This window comes from Thermobia domestica, chromosome 5 (genome assembly GCF_964235325.1).
Source record: "Thermobia domestica chromosome 5, izTheDome1.hap1.1, whole genome shotgun sequence".
NCBI classification, from domain to species: Eukaryota; Metazoa; Arthropoda; class Insecta; order Zygentoma; family Lepismatidae; genus Thermobia; species Thermobia domestica.
In genome coordinates, this window is record NC_137458.1 from 294,823,837 (window position 1) to 294,841,053 (window position 17,217).

The following is a 17,217-nucleotide window of genomic DNA, read 5'->3' on the forward strand; positions in this document are numbered from 1 at the left end:
GCACTGAGCCATCATGTACCGACCATTATTTTGATAACCATTTGTATGTAAAACGGTATTTAAATGTCTTATATTGTACTCTAATTACAGTGAAAGGCATCTTCATCATTCTTCTTATGTCTTGGGGCTGTTTATGCTTATTATTGAAGGTTAGCTCGCTTATTGTAACGGCGTATAGCTCTGTAGCCGTGTAATATATTGAAACAAATAGATTTGTTAGTACAGCATGAAAAGGGAATGCTCAGCTTGCCTTTTTAATATATATATATATATATATATATATATATATATATATATATATATATATATATATATATTAAACAAAAAAGCAACAATGTTTACTTGTAAAGTAGTGGCATCTCTTGGTCTTTGTAGAAGATTCTGGTCTAGATTTTCTTGTGAGCCCAGACAAGACAACACCAAAACCAACCAGCATGCAGGAGGAGGTCACGGATTGCAGTGTTAGTGGAACATTGCTTGCAGCGCCCCCCCTCACCACCATACCCCAACCAAGTCTCTCGGCCACCAAGCTTGTTTTTTTGACTCTCGCCGCCGCATTGTATTCAAATGGCCATAAGTAGGAGCTCACACGCGGGATTTGGGACCTGCATACACATCGAGAGACGTAAGGTAACATTCACACATGAAAGAATGAAAAAAAAAATCTATTTGGTGTTTCAAACAGATGCCTCTTATAAAGCTTTCGTTTAATGTTGGAACAAAAGATCACACAAAGAAAATTGTATTTGATCGACACAATTTCCTTTCTCTTGTCATGTGAAGATCATCTGCAAGAAACGTATGAATACTTTTATTCTTTGTAACTGTCAATCAAATTCAAATTATCAACATTATACGAGCAGAAAAGGATATACCATTCATAATAAGAAAAGGGACTAATTTTAATTTTTGAAGGTTATACCGGTAGATTAATGCCAAGCAGGGTTAAACGAACGGTTAACGGGAGACGCGGTGGCTCAGTGGTAGAGTGCGCAATGCTGATACTAGAGGTCCCTGGTTCGATTCCAAACCATGGGAATGTGTGGTGGACAACATCGTGTCCGATGGTTTTCTCCACTTATCCTGTTTCCTCCCTCATTCTCATTCCACCAATTCTTTCACATACATTCATTCATTTCATCAATTATTTGAATCCTTTAGGCTAAAGGACATAAACTTAAAAAAAGAAAAAAGGAAGACTTAACCACTGGCATGACAGCCCTTTGACAGCCTAAACGTGCTCCAGTGCCATCAGTTAGCGACTGATCGAATACCGTCCAGCTTAACCGTGTGTGTGGGTTTTCTCGGGGTTCTCCCGTTTCCTCCCACTTTCTTCCTTCCACCATTTCATCCATTACTCATCATCACCGTCTCCTTTAGCCTACCCGGCATAACCGTGGGACGTAAAACTCCCAGCTTAGCGACGAATATACGTATCAGTGCATCGCGTTGTTCTGCTTCTAACAGACGTATTATGAGTTTTCTGGACCAAATGTCCGTCAAGTAACTCCCCAATTTGCCTCACGACATTGGATGGATGTTGAACATTTGAGTGAACAGGACGGGACTCGAACCCGGAACTATGCGGATGTGAGTTCAAACGTCTAACCACTGGACTATGGATACCTGCAAAAAGCATCAATGTAGGACGCAAGACTAGACATTGCATTTCAAAACTGTTAATGTTCTCCGCTCAAATCAAGATGTTCTGGGTTTGATTTCGATAGCAACTATCATAAAAAAAAAAATAACTGTAGAAATTTTTGCCTAGTTCTATCAAGAGAATGTTGAGAAGATGCCCTTAATATATACGCTTCACCTTAACTCTTTTCAAATAATAACTTCTTATATTTCACCGTTATAGGAAGAACGGTGAATCAGTGATAGGATGCTTGCCTAGAGTGCGAAGGAGACCTTGTTTCGTTTTAGGCCATTAAAATTTGTAACAAACAACATCGTGGCCGTCAGATTTTCTTCTTTCTCATTGACTAGTTGTGTGATCAAATAGTAAAATAACGTATATAACTTTTTTCTTTTTAAAAAATAATGTTGTAGTATATAACTGCTTTTTGTAAAATAACATATACAAATATACAAATAACATACATGTATAACATATATGTATAACATAATGTATAACTATTTTTGGGGTCAACATTGACTTTTTGACATGCATCATATTAAAAGAGCTAGGTTCTAAAAGGTTTACCAAGGAACCACTGTGGCTCAGTGGTAAAGCAGTCACCCTTGAAGTGTGGCGTTCCTAGTTTGATCCTGAGTTCGTGATGGAATCATAGTGTCCATGGATTTTCTCCGGATTCTTCCGTTTCCTCCCACGTCCTCATTCCACAGATTGTCCCATAAACATTCATCTCATGCGAATATACGTGGGACGTTACCCTAGGTAAGTGATTGCCAAAGCGTCTAACCCGAGCTACTAGTTATGGGCAAAATCAATTATTATAAAAACCAGAAACCGGTTTCCAGAAAAACTGAAATCCGAAAATAGTGATGAGCAAATGCAAGACCAGGACCAAGACTCCGGTGGTCTTGGTCTTGGTCTTGCAGATCCAGTCTTGGTCTTGGTCTTGCATACCTAGTCTTGGTCTTTATCTTGGTCTTGTTTGCAAGAGTCTTGCAAGTCTTGTTTTTAAGAAATCTTATGTTTTTCATGGGTAAATTTTAATCTGGACAACGCGCCAATAGTAACGAAAATACAATATATGTTTCTAAATGTAACATAATTTACCTTCGTATAATTATGATGATAGTGTACAACATAGGCGATGATTTTTGTTTTTTAACGGGTACCCACGCTTCGCTACTTATAAATCACAACGTCTCGTGATCTTTTTTTTATTTTTTTTTAACAGATCCAATATCCACTGGTTCCCAAACTGCGGAGGCTACCCTTGAGACGCATGAAAGAAAATCAAGACGGCACAGACTACTGAAATACCTTGAATTGCACAATTATTTTTACACTCTAAAAGCATCAGATTTTTTTTCTTTTCAACCACAATTAACGAATATTTGTATTGAACAAACTTCCATTAAATATTGAGATTTTGTTTTACTGATTCCAGTATGTACTCTATGGAATAGGAACATGGGCATTACGCAGAATCAATGAAAAAAAAAAAAATGTGAGGCTTTCGAAACGTGGACATGGAGATAAAAGAGATTTAGGTGGGTTGAACGGAAAACGAATGTGTTAGAAACAGTAGCAATAGGCGAGAAAAGAAGAATTTTAGATGTAATTAAGAGGAGGAAGAGGAACTGGCTGGGAAATTGACTGAGGAGGAACTGTATTATGAGGGACGTGTTAGAGGGTGTGGTGGAAGGAAAATGAGGAAGGGGGAGAAGGAGACTAGTTGAAAGAAGATATTAAAACAGAAAATTGCCGTGCCAAGGCGAATAGAGTTGCTTAGGACCACCGTACATCAAAGCTTCTCAGTTGCAGCAAGTGACCTGCCAATAATGGCAAAATAGCTATGATGATGATGATGATATGTTGAGTAATATTGGCTAAAAAAAAAGAAAGAAAAAACTAAAATAATAATGATTATAATCAAACCTCTTAATATTTGAGAATAATTTAAGTGGAAACTCAAAACGACTCAACTGTCTATGTCTTCTGTGTAAAAGAGCTCCTTCGTGACTAAGAGATTTGTGTATGCGCCTCTGTCGTGGGATATCCGGGTTCGACACCTGGAGGGAGCTCATTTCGTTCGGATTCTACGTTAATCAGTAGGTCCCGTCTCATATAGCCTCGCTGCTGGAAGGGACGTTAAACTCAAAATCAACTCAACTCTTTTGTGTAAACTCAATTTATATAAATACTTTTGACCTATATTGGAAAAACAAATTAATGACATCAAAACTCCAAGTTATTTGAAATAATTCTACAAAATTACTCTCGCATTCCTCGATGTGCCGTTCACTTAAGGAGGCTAAGAGTTATTTGATAAGCAATAATTCAACGTATAAGCATCCGCCCATGACATTAAGCTTGTCGTCACATGCACTAAGTTTTGTCAATGTCATTAAAATGTTATTTCGGTATTAGTTTTATGAGCACACATTAAAAATTTCTAACGGATGCTTGAGCCTCGGAGCGAAGTCCATATTTATGTAGTCGGCACCTATGGTGTACGGAATTATCGTTGTTCAATACTACATTTCTCTTTGGTTTTCGAAGAACACCACTAATATGTTTTGAAATGAAATGTAATATCTAGTTTAACGTTCCACGATTATGCACCGAGGCTAAGGGAGAGGATGATGATGAGAAATGTATGAAATGGTGGAATGAAGAAATTAGGAGGCAATAGAAAAACTCGTAAAAATCCCACGCACACGGTGTTTGCCTACCAAAAATGCTCACATGGCGCAAGCTGGAATCGAACCAGCGACCCAATACATCACAGGGAACGATCTACCACTAAGCCGGTACTTGTGCAAGACTCTTGCACAAGAGTCTTGGTCTTACAGGTATAGTCTTGTTCTTGTTCTTGGTCTTGGTCTTGGTCTTGCATCGGGATTCCTGGTCTTGGTCTTGCATGTAGGACTCTTGCACAAACTGCAAGACCAAGACTCTTGCGCTCATCACTATAACCATTTCGGTTTTCTCCAAAACCGGACCTGTTTTTCATCAAAGCCAGTTTTCTCCAAAATCCAGTTCGGTTTTCCACCGAAACCGGCTTCAGTTTTCTAAAAAAAAAAAGAAAAAAAAACGGTTCGGTTTTCACCGAAAAAAGAACCCAAAACTGCTTTGGAAAATACATAAGACTATTTTTGTGGAAACGGAATCGGTTTCCGGAGAACAACGAAACACTATTCTGGTCAGAAATACAACGAATTTTGGAAAAAACTGAAACCAATTTCGATGAAAAACTGAACCGGTTTTGAAGAAAACCGAAACTAGATTCGGAGAAAAATCGAATCGGTTTTAAAGAAAACCAATAACTGGTTTCGGCGAAAACCGGCTTCGACGAAAACCGGTTTTTGAAAATATTGAAAATATTTTTAAAAAACGTTTCAGTTTTAATACAAACCGGAAACCAAAAACCCGGTTTTTGTGCCCACCACTACTACTAGCAGCTCGCGGGATTTTTTTCGGTAGATAACGTTAACGCTCCGGTTGGCTAACCTTGATTCCCCCACTGAGCTGACGCTAAAGGCAGGGGATACTGACAACAAAAAGTTAGTAGTTCTTTTTGTTGGTAGCTCACAGTAGGATTTAAAAACGATGCGGTAGCTCAGAAGCTCAAGTTTGGCGACCACTGAAGTCTACAGTCTACAAGCCTTATGCAGTCATTTTGACGTATGATTAGCGTCATACTAAAGGCCTTACTACTGGAGGAAACATATGTTAATCGAACTCTTTAGTATGGCACTAATCACGCGTCAGAATGACTGCATAAGGCCCTACATATTTAATCTCATTTTATATTTCCAAGTAATACGTTTAATAATTTTTGTTCAGAAAAAATTCATGATTTTTTATGGTTTACCAAACTTTCAATTTCAAGTTAGGGCTGTGCGATTTTACGATATTTTCAAATATCAAAATATCAATATGAAAATTAGTACTGTGCGATATTTCGGTAAGTCGATTGATAGATTGATATTTTGAAATATAAAAATATCGAATTCAAAATTAGGGCTGCGTGATATTTCGATAAATCGATTGATTGATCGATATTTTCAAATATCAAAATATCGATATCAAGATTATGATTGTGATATTTCGATAAATCGATTGATCGATTGATATTATAAAATATCAAAATATCGATATCAAAATTAGGGGTGTGCGATATGTCGATAAATCGATTGACCGATCGATATTTTCAAATATCGAAATGTCGATACTGAAATTTTCTGATCGATTTTCGCCACCTCATCTCATATCTAGTGTTTGCTTTCTACAGCAATGATGACAAAATGGCGGCCCGCGAATAAAAATGAAAACTTTTTTTTTTTTTTTTTTTTTTTTTTTAATCCTATGTATAACAGGACAAGTGTAGCTAGCCATCACAATATATCTGAATCAAGATTTGACTTTTAACCGTGAAAATCTTTTATTTAATTTTAGATTTCCAAGGCCATTCTTCAAAGTAAGGACGTTGGTAAAGAACCGTTAAAAAAAAAACTGCAATTTCATAAAGTATTCGTATCCTTAGGCTCTAATTGGCCTAGAAGCATGAAACAAGAAGCAGGTTGCACAAAGAACAAAAGATTCAGAAAATGCATGACTTTTGCACATTCAATGAATTTATCATCCCAGAGGTGAGGAATGAAATGGCCCCCAAGGAGTGATGATTTCAGAAGATTCCCGTCGAGGGGGACTTTCAGGCACACAAGGAACTGCAGAAGTATTTCGCAAGTTCATTTAATTCACATTAAGACTATCGGAGATATACCCCAGAAGGAATTTGAAAACTTCAGAGCATAGGAATTTTCTAATAGATCACCTCCTGAAATTACCACTGCCCCCAGTATGGTTCTTATTTTGCCCTGGCTAGAAGTACGTTAACAACTGACAATCACTGGCCAACATACGCTTGGGATACTAAACTTTAAAAAAAAATGGTATTTGTATGTCGATTATTCTGGCTTTGGAATTTGGTAAAAAAAAAAAATGAAAGGAAAAAAAGAAAAAAGAAAAGAAAAGAAAAGAAAGAAAGTTTCTAATACAGGGTGAGCTAATAAAAACTCGCAGATCTTAAAGGCTAAAATAAAAAAGTATTACAGATTGAAAGTTACCTATTCAAAAACATAAAACGGTATTGAAATCAGTTTGATGAAAGAACAGGTCTTCTTGTAAAATTCCTCTTACACTCTCCCTAGGAAACCCAACAGCTGTAGCATGCCGGCCAGATTTTCTTTTTTATTAATGTTGTTCGGAAATTCTCGACCAAATGCAATATAGTATTCCGATCAGGAACATTTTCATTACGTGGAATAGCAAACTTTAAGCAAAAAGCTCTTTGCAATACACAGAACTAGTGCTCTTGAATAATATTTCGACTGCGTACGGGCTGCCTGATTAAAGAATAGGAATGGAGCGCTTCAAGACACAACATCTTGTTGTTACAATGATAGGTTACTATTATACAAATACAATACACATACAATACTATCATACAAATGTGGTGTGTTCTAAATTTCTACCCGTACAGAAAATAGGTGACGATCATGCAGGGGCGGATCCAGGACGGACTTCTGGGCGGGGGGTTGGAATACTGTTACTTAGAGCTACCTTTAAGAGATCCAAACTCTGAGAAGGGATATATATATATATATATATATATAATAAAAAAGTTTCCTCTTCTGGGGAGCAATCCCCCGATCGCTCCCCCCTTGGACCCGCCCCTGAGTCAGTCATATATTGAAGTTAGCATCTGAGGCTAAGAGGTAAACTCAGTGATGGGAAGTAACGTAACGCAAGTAACGCGTTACTTGTAACGCGTTACTTTTTAAGTAACGTTTCCTAGTAACGCGTTACATTTTTTCGAAAGTAACTGTAACGGTAACGCGTTACAAATTTTTAAGTAACGTACCTAGTTTGCGTTACTTTTTTCGCGTTACATTTCGGATGAGTAATTACAATATGTGTATATTTTTTTCGGAAACAAATGTTTCTTTCCTGTAAGTGAATTTTTCAGAATGAAACAGTCGAGCATGAACTATGTATGCCAGTGACTGACTGTCACAACACACAGAGAAACAGATAAGTTCGTAGTGCCACTTGCTGTTTTTTGAAGATGAGGACAGCCTTAGGGAAATCGCGTGTACTGATTGCAAGCACCTGGAAGATTTGATCATAGATTTTGACAGCTCCAAAGCAGTGCTTAAAGTGAGCCGGTATGAGCCGGTTATGCATCCGAAAGTAAGAAAATCAGCTGGTATGGCATACCGGAAAAAATAACTGATTTAAATTGTAATTTGAACGTAGAAAAAAGATTTTACACATAGAAATAAGGCAACAGGTAACAGGATTGTTTCTGAAACTGTAAAAAGATGTTTCACCGTTCTTAACACCATAGCAATTAACAGTGAAGATTGTGAATGTGCTTTCACTAACATAATGATGTCTGATCTTAGATATTCGCTACAAATTAATACAGTTTCGAGTGTAATGATCGTGTCATTAATCGGCCCCCCTGTACACATGTTTAATTCTGAGCCGTATGTTGTCTTGGTTACGAAAAGGAAGGCGCAGCGCAGACTACAGATGTCAACAACGATAAAAGAAAGAAGACGGACCCTATAAGAAACTATGATGGATACTATGATTTGAGGTTGAGGATACCAGACATTGAATGTAATAGAAGCTAGGTTGGTAAAAATAGTTTAATATTCTAATTGTGTTCTAAAGGAGGCCTATGTATATGCAATGCATTTTGCATATTTTTAGAGGTCCACACTTACGTAGAAAGTATAAGAATTTACAGTTCGAACTAACAGAAAATTCGTTTTTTTTCTTTTCTTTCTTTTTTTTTTTTTTAAATCGTAAACCGGCTGCACAAAACATTTTTCTATTCACTGGATTTGTATTATGTGCTGGTAATTATTTACCGAATATTATTATGATCAGCAATATTTAACATGTTCAGCTTCATGTGTATCTATTTGATTCACAGTAACGTTTTACAGATGGACCACGTGTATCTATTTGTCTCACACTGTAACTGAGGCGAATATCGCCATGTCAGCAATATCGCTGCAGATACGTAAAATTTTAGTTTGAGAAGCTACCTATACAGTTGAAGAGCTATTTTCTTCTGTGTGTATTTATTGGTTCTCTGCTGGTGCGTGTTGACGCGTTTCCGGGAAATTTCTGTTCCTTTTGCTTGTCTGAGGCCTTGTAGAAGAAGACATGATGTGTGCCTTGAAGTCACAAAAACAAGTCAATTCAATTTTCAAGAAACTTTTTAGTAAGTACTCTTATTATTTTTGTTTTCTAGACCTAGATCTCTAACATACGTTTCAGTCACGTAGGACTTTAGGTCATTGCAGGTGATAAAGAAAATGAAACCTTTCATTAGTAGAAGTTTGATAACTAAAATAGTATAATGCAGACAATACCGCCATATACTCTTGTTATAGCACGGCCAACAAGAGATGGTCTCTGACGTTTCTTACCACATGCGGTGGGACATTGCAGCCCCTACTTTGACACCAGTGTTACCAACCACGATCACTCTGTCTTATACCATTAATTAAATTGCCACTACATTTGGACCGAAAAAAACCTTGACACGCGAGTAGTGGCAATGTCACTGCGAGCTGTCAGAGACGTTCTCTTACTGGACGCACTATAGTAATATCGCCAACGGACATCGCAGTCACCTAGATACATCTGTACCTAAATTGACTGTCAAGTTTAATATTGTGATGCCCTGTCTTCCCTCCCATAGTAGCCACGAACTGCAACCATTTGATGTGAGCTGTTTCAAATCTTTCGAAGTAGCCTGGAATGATGTCACAGACACGTTTCGACGAATGTATCTCGGGAAATCATTAAGCAAGCAACAGTTTCCTGGACTTCTGCTCGAGCAAGTACAGGCCTGCAACTCCTGAAAATTCAGTTTCAGGGTTTGGGGCATGAGGAATCAGTTCCTATGATCCAAACATGTGTCCAGAAACTGCTTTTGCTCCTAGCTGAATCTCCGAAAACGATCGGATGTCCCCAACCTTATAGCTGATCATGAATTTAATATTCCACTTTAGAGAAAGGTAAACTTAGAACTCCGACAGATTTCCATGGATCACTGTAGTCTTAAGGATAAAGTCTCATCCCAAAGGATCGTGACTACGATTTCGTCAACACCTGAAATCAAGGGTCCAAAAGTTTGGAGAAAATCAGTTAACAGCAAAGTAGTTGTTCTGAGACGGGTATTGTTGATAGAATTTGAAGGTGCTTCCAAAGGACAAACTTCGAAGGAAATTGGCTAGATAGGATTAAATATAGCTGGACAATCCAGACAACTCGAAAACAATTATTATCAGCCGAAGTTGTGTTAGCCAAAATCAGCGTATTACAGAAAAGAGCCTTCAGAAACAATTTCTGTGGTGACTGCAGGGAGTTTAATTACCAACAAAAAGACAAAAGATCTTAGATTCAGTGATTGGAATACAAGATGTGATTTCATGGAAATTTGAGTCAGTGAAGTCTGTGTCGGTAGCTGGACTGTCAGGAGTGTCAAGATGGCTGTGCAATGTTGGACAATGATATTTTTAAGATCACATTTGCGCTACGGGAATCCACAGAATAAGTCTATTGTTTTAATACTTACTGGGTATATTTTTTAAAATTAATATTTCATTTTGTATTATTATTTGTTGTATATTTGTTTAGTGCAATTATGTTCTAATACTGGATTGAAAATCTACCACTCAAATGTATGTATCTATTTTGTAAATCCTGAGATTTGTAAGTGGCGATATTATGTTCAGATATCCATTTTGCCTATTGTAACAAAAGCCTTAATAAACTGTAGCAGGTTTCTCATATTGAAAATTCAGCTGGAGGTCCTAGATAGTTGATGTATAATTTATTTTTTCTTGTTAAAGGTCAATGAATTATTTCCAATACTCCGAATTGGTGGCGATAGTCGTCTCAGTTACCCCATATTGGCTGTCTTCTAGGGCCTGTGCATCTGCTAGACTCACAGTTTTCATTTGACTGAATGGTTCAATTGGAAGCTTTGGTCCCTGGTTAATGAAATGACTTGGGTCACGAAAACTACAACAGGTGACAGCTTTGTGACATCACTTTGCGTACCTTTATTGTTACATATTGAACTGCCCAGGATAAATTGTGTTTTGGTTCCGAGGTAAACTTTACTTATATAGATCTGGGCTGAACGTGTTAAAGTTTCCATATTGTTGAATGGATTTCAATACAATACCATGGAATATAACGGAAAACAATATTCATTGAATACTATTATTTCTGTTAGGCTGATGATAGTGGGGAGTAAAATATTTACATATTAGTCCTCACTCACTCTCTCTCTCTTTCTATAGATTTTCACATCAGAAAAGGTACAAAAATATCAGGAATAGAGATGCTCTTTAGGGTACTGTCGAAATTACTGCTCAAAGTGGTAATATTTGTTCCATACCGTCACCTCATCTGATGTCGCTTTAAGCACTGCTCCAAAGCAATACATTCAGTGAGTGAAGTAGGTGTGCAATGATACCGTTAGTCTATTTTACTTTGATTGGTGTTGTTTTCATAAAGATGGAAAACGAAAATATTTTACCGTTCGAACATTTGAAAGAATACTTTTTTCTTAAGAGCTGAGGATGATGGTGGACAGAATTTAAAAGTAAAATGTCTGAAGTGCCCCGACGGAAATTATTTATCAACAACTAGGGTAGCATAATTAACGATTTACAGTAAGGGGTTATATGAATAAACTGTGTTTTGATGAGCAGGCCTACTTTATTACTAGAAAATAGTTTGCTGATGGTATGTAATATTGGAGTTCTTTCAGATCAGTTTACTTATCCTAGAGTCCCATTGATTATAGAGTAGTGTAATGTTTCTCTATATTCTTTATTTTTAACTTTACATAACAACATTGTTATTATTATATAATTAGTTTAGCAGAACTATTTTTTCTAACGCATAGGGATGAACACGAGTCAAGCTAAAACTCAACTCGACTCGAATTCAGGTCGAGTTTCGAGTCAAGTCAAGGGTAATATTCTTGAGTCGAGTTCCGAGCCGATTCAGTTTTTCGCGTCGAGTTTGATAAATGGCTCGTTCGTTTTAAGTCGTCTTGAAATCATGGCCTGATTACACTGGAAAACAAAAGCCATGGAATACTTTTAGCGTTGCTCACGAAAGGGGACACTGCTCGGATCTCGTCTCGTCTCGATAACGAGAACACAAGAGATTTTTTTAAAACAAGCGCAGCTCGGCTTGGCTTAACTGAGAAGATGGCTCGAACCGGCTCACTTGGGGTGAACCATCGGCTCGAACTGGCTTGGTAGGGATGAGATATTTGCTCGGTTCGACTCAACTGAGCCGAGGGGTCTAGCTGAGTTGGTTGGGTGAGCTGTTGGCTCGGCTCACTTCGGGTCGATAGTGAATGAGCTGTGAGCCGAGCTGCTCGAGTCGCTGACAATTCTAAACTCGGGCCGAGCAGTTTTGAAGATATTTGGCCAGTGCCCTATAACTTTTAACAGTGTTTGGCTCAAGCCCGAATACTCAACTTAGACCAGTGTTGGGTAAGTTACTTGTAAAAATGTAACGCGTTACAAGTTACTTTACTTTCTCTTAAAATGTAACGCGTTAGTAACGCGTTACTTGCCCCCAAAAAGTAACTGTTACTTTACTTCGAAAGTAACGCGTTACTAACGCGTTACTTTTAGATACGAAACTTCAAAAATGTGAAAAAAAAATTATGACTTCAATTTTCCGTACTACAACTACTAGGTCTACCGCTATTATTATTATTATTATTATTATTATTATTATTATTATTATTATTATTATTATTATTATTATTATTATTAATTATAACAACACTGTATATAAAAAGAAAGATAGACGGTTTGTATTTGAATACTAAAAAACTGTTGATTGCCAACCTCGATAGTCGTGAAGTCTAGGAGTCAAGGACGTTGTTCATGAGCTTCTGAATTTGGGTTGAGGGTCTAAGTTGAGTATTCGGGCTTGAGCCAAACACTGTTAAAAGTTATAGGGCACTGGCCAAATATCTTCAAAACTGCTCGGCCCGAGTTTAGAATTGTCAGCGACTCGAGCAGCTCGGCTCACAGCTCATTCACTATCGACCCGAAGTGAGCCGAGCCAACAGCTCACCCAACCAACTCAGCTAGACCCCTCGGCTCAGTTGAGTCGAACCGAGCAAATATCTCATCCCTACCAAGCCAGTTCGAGCCGATGGTTCACCCCAAGTGAGCCGGTTCGAGCCATCTTCTCAGTTAAGCCAAGCCGAGCTGCGCTTGTTTTAAAAAAATCTCTTGTGTTCTCGTTATCGAGACGAGACGAGATCCGAGCAGTGTCCCCTTTCGTGAGCAACGCTAAAAGTATTCCATGGCTTTTGTTTTCCAGTGTAATCAGGCCATGATTTCAAGACGACTTAAAACGAACGAGCCATTTATCAAACTCGACGCGAAAAACTGAATCGGCTCGGAACTCGACTCAAGAATATTACCCTTGACTTGACTCGAAACTCGACCTGAATTCGAGTCGAGTTGAGTTTTAGCTTGACTCGTGTTCATCCCTATGCGTTAGAAAAAATAGTTCTGCTAAACTAATTATATAATAATAACAATGTTGTTATGTAAAGTTAAAAATAAAGAATATAGAGAAACATTACACTACTCTATAATCAATGGGACTCTAGGATAAGTAAACTGATCTGAAAGAACTCCAATATTACATACCATCAGCAAACTATTTTCTAGTAATAAAGTAGGCCTGCTCATCAAAACACAGTTTATTCATATAACCCCTTACTGTAAATCGTTAATTATGCTACCCTAGTTGTTGATAAATAATTTCCGTCGGGGCACTTCAGACATTTTACTTTTAAATTCTGTCCACCATCATCCTCAGCTCTTAAGAAAAAAGTATTCTTTCAAATGTTCGAACGGTAAAATATTTTCGTTTTCCATCTTTATGAAAACAACACCAATCAAAGTAAAATAGACTAACGGTATCATTGCACACCTACTTCACTCACTGAATGTATTGCTTTGGAGCAGTGCTTAAAGCGACATCAGATGAGGTGACGGTATGGAACAAATATTACCACTTTGAGCAGTAATTTCGACAGTACCCTAAAGAGCATCTCTATTCCTGATATTTTTGTACCTTTTCTGATGTGAAAATCTATAGAAAGAGAGAGAGAGTGAGTGAGGACTAATATGTAAATATTTTACTCCCCACTATCATCAGCCTAACAGAAATAATAGTATTCAATGAATATTGTTTTCCGTTATATTCCATGGTATTGTATTGAAATCCATTCAACAATATGGAAACTTTAACACGTTCAGCCCAGATCTATATAAGTAAAGTTTACCTCGGAACCAAAACACAATTTATCCTGGGCAGTTCAATATGTAACAATAAAGGTACGCAAAGTGATGTCACAAAGCTGTCACCTGTTGTAGTTTTCGTGACCCAAGTCATTTCATTAACCAGGGACCAAAGCTTCCAATTGAACCATTCAGTCAAATGAAAACTGTGAGTCTAGCAGATGCACAGGCCCTAGAAGACAGCCAATATGGGGTAACTGAGACGACTATCGCCACCAATTCGGAGTATTGGAAATAATTCATTGACCTTTAACAAGAAAAAATAAATTATACATCAACTATCTAGGACCTCCAGCTGAATTTTCAATATGAGAAACCTGCTACAGTTTATTAAGGCTTTTGTTACAATAGGCAAAATGGATATCTGAACATAATATCGCCACTTACAAATCTCAGGATTTACAAAATAGATACATACATTTGAGTGGTAGATTTTCAATCCAGTATTAGAACATAATTGCACTAAACAAATATACAACAAATAATAATACAAAATGAAATATTAATTTTAAAAAATATACCCAGTAAGTATTAAAACAATAGACTTATTCTGTGGATTCCCGTAGCGCAAATGTGATCTTAAAAATATCATTGTCCAACATTGCACAGCCATCTTGACACTCCTGACAGTCCAGCTACCGACACAGACTTCACTGACTCAAATTTCCATGAAATCACATCTTGTATTCCAATCACTGAATCTAAGATCTTTTGTCTTTTTGTTGGTAATTAAACTCCCTGCAGTCACCACAGAAATTGTTTCTGAAGGCTCTTTTCTGTAATACGCTGATTTTGGCTAACACAACTTCGGCTGATAATAATTGTTTTCGAGTTGTCTGGATTGTCCAGCTATATTTAATCCTATCTAGCCAATTTCCTTCGAAGTTTGTCCTTTGGAAGCACCTTCAAATTCTATCAACAATACCCGTCTCAGAACAACTACTTTGCTGTTAACTGATTTTCTCCAAACTTTTGGACCCTTGATTTCAGGTGTTGACGAAATCGTAGTCACGATCCTTTGGGATGAGACTTTATCCTTAAGACTACAGTGATCCATGGAAATCTGTCGGAGTTCTAAGTTTACCTTTCTCTAAAGTGGAATATTAAATTCATGATCAGCTATAAGGTTGGGGACATCCGATCGTTTTCGGAGATTCAGCTAGGAGCAAAAGCAGTTTCTGGACACATGTTTGGATCATAGGAACTGATTCCTCATGCCCCAAACCCTGAAACTGAATTTTCAGGAGTTGCAGGCCTGTACTTGCTCGAGCAGAAGTCCAGGAAACTGTTGCTTGCTTAATGATTTCCCGAGATACATTCGTCGAAACGTGTCTGTGACATCATTCCAGGCTACTTCGAAAGATTTGAAACAGCTCACATCAAATGGTTGCAGTTCGTGGCTACTATGGGAGGGAAGACAGGGCATCACAATATTAAACTTGACAGTCAATTTAGGTACAGATGTATCTAGGTGACTGCGATGTCCGTTGGCGATATTACTAACAAGAGTATATGGCGGTATTGTCTGCATTATACTATTTTAGTTATCAAACTTCTACTAATGAAAGGTTTCATTTTCTTTATCACCTGCAATGACCTAAAGTCCTACGTGACTGAAACGTATGTTAGAGATCTAGGTCTAGAAAACAAAAATAATAAGAGTACTTACTAAAAAGTTTCTTGAAAATTGAATTGACTTGTTTTTGTGACTTCAAGGCACACATCATGTCTTCTTCTACAAGGCCTCAGACAAGCAAAAGGAACAGAAATTTCCCGGAAACGCGTCAACACGCACCAGCAGAGAACCAATAAATACACACAGAAGAAAATAGCTCTTCAACTGTATAGGTAGCTTCTCAAACTAAAATTTTACGTATCTGCAGCGATATTGCTGACATGGCGATATTCGCCTCAGTTACAGTGTGAGACAAATAGATACACGTGGTCCATCTGTAAAACGTTACTGTGAATCAAATAGATACACATGAAGCTGAACATGTTAAATATTGCTGATCATAATAATATTCGGTAAATAATTACCAGCACATAATACAAATCCAGTGAATAGAAAAATGTTTTGTGCAGCCGGTTTACGATTTAAAAAAAAAAAAAAAGAAAGAAAAGAAAAAAAACGAATTTTCTGTTAGTTCGAACTGTAAATTCTTATACTTTCTACGTAAGTGTGGACCTCTAAAAATATGCAAAATGCATTGCATATACATAGGCCTCCTTTAGAACACAATTAGAATATTAAACTATTTTTACCAACCTAGCTTCTATTACATTCAATGTCTGGTATCCTCAACCTCAAATCATAGTATCCATCATAGTTTCTTATAGGGTCCGTCTTCTTTCTTTTATCGTTGTTGACATCTGTAGTCTGCGCTGCGCCTTCCTTTTCGTAACCAAGACAACATACGGCTCAGAATTAAACATGTGTACAGGGGGGCCGATTAATGACACGATCATTACACTCGAAACTGTATTAATTTGTAGCGAATATCTAAGATCAGACATCATTATGTTAGTGAAAGCACATTCACAATCTTCACTGTTAATTGCTATGGTGTTAAGAACGGTGAAACATCTTTTTACAGTTTCAGAAACAATCCTGTTACCTGTTGCCTTATTTCTATGTGTAAAATCTTTTTTCTACGTTCAAATTACAATTTAAATCAGTTATTTTTTCCGGTATGCCATACCAGCTGATTTTCTTACTTTCGGATGCATAACCGGCTCATACCGGCTCACTTTAAGCACTGCTTTGGAGCTGTCAAAATCTATGATCAAATCTTCCAGGTGCTTGCAATCAGTACACGCGATTTCCCTAAGGCTGTCCTCATCTTCAAAAAACAGCAAGTGGCACTACGAACTTATCTGTTTCTCTGTGTGTTGTGACAGTCAGTCACTGGCATACATAGTTCATGCTCGACTGTTTCATTCTGAAAAATTCACTTACAGGAAAGAAACATTTGTTTCCGAAAAAAATATACACATATTGTAATTACTCATCCGAAATGTAACGCGAAAAAAGTAACGCAAACTAGGTACGTTACTTAAAAATTTGTAACGCGTTACCGTTACAGTTACTTTCGAAAAAATGTAACGCGTTACTAGGAAACGTTA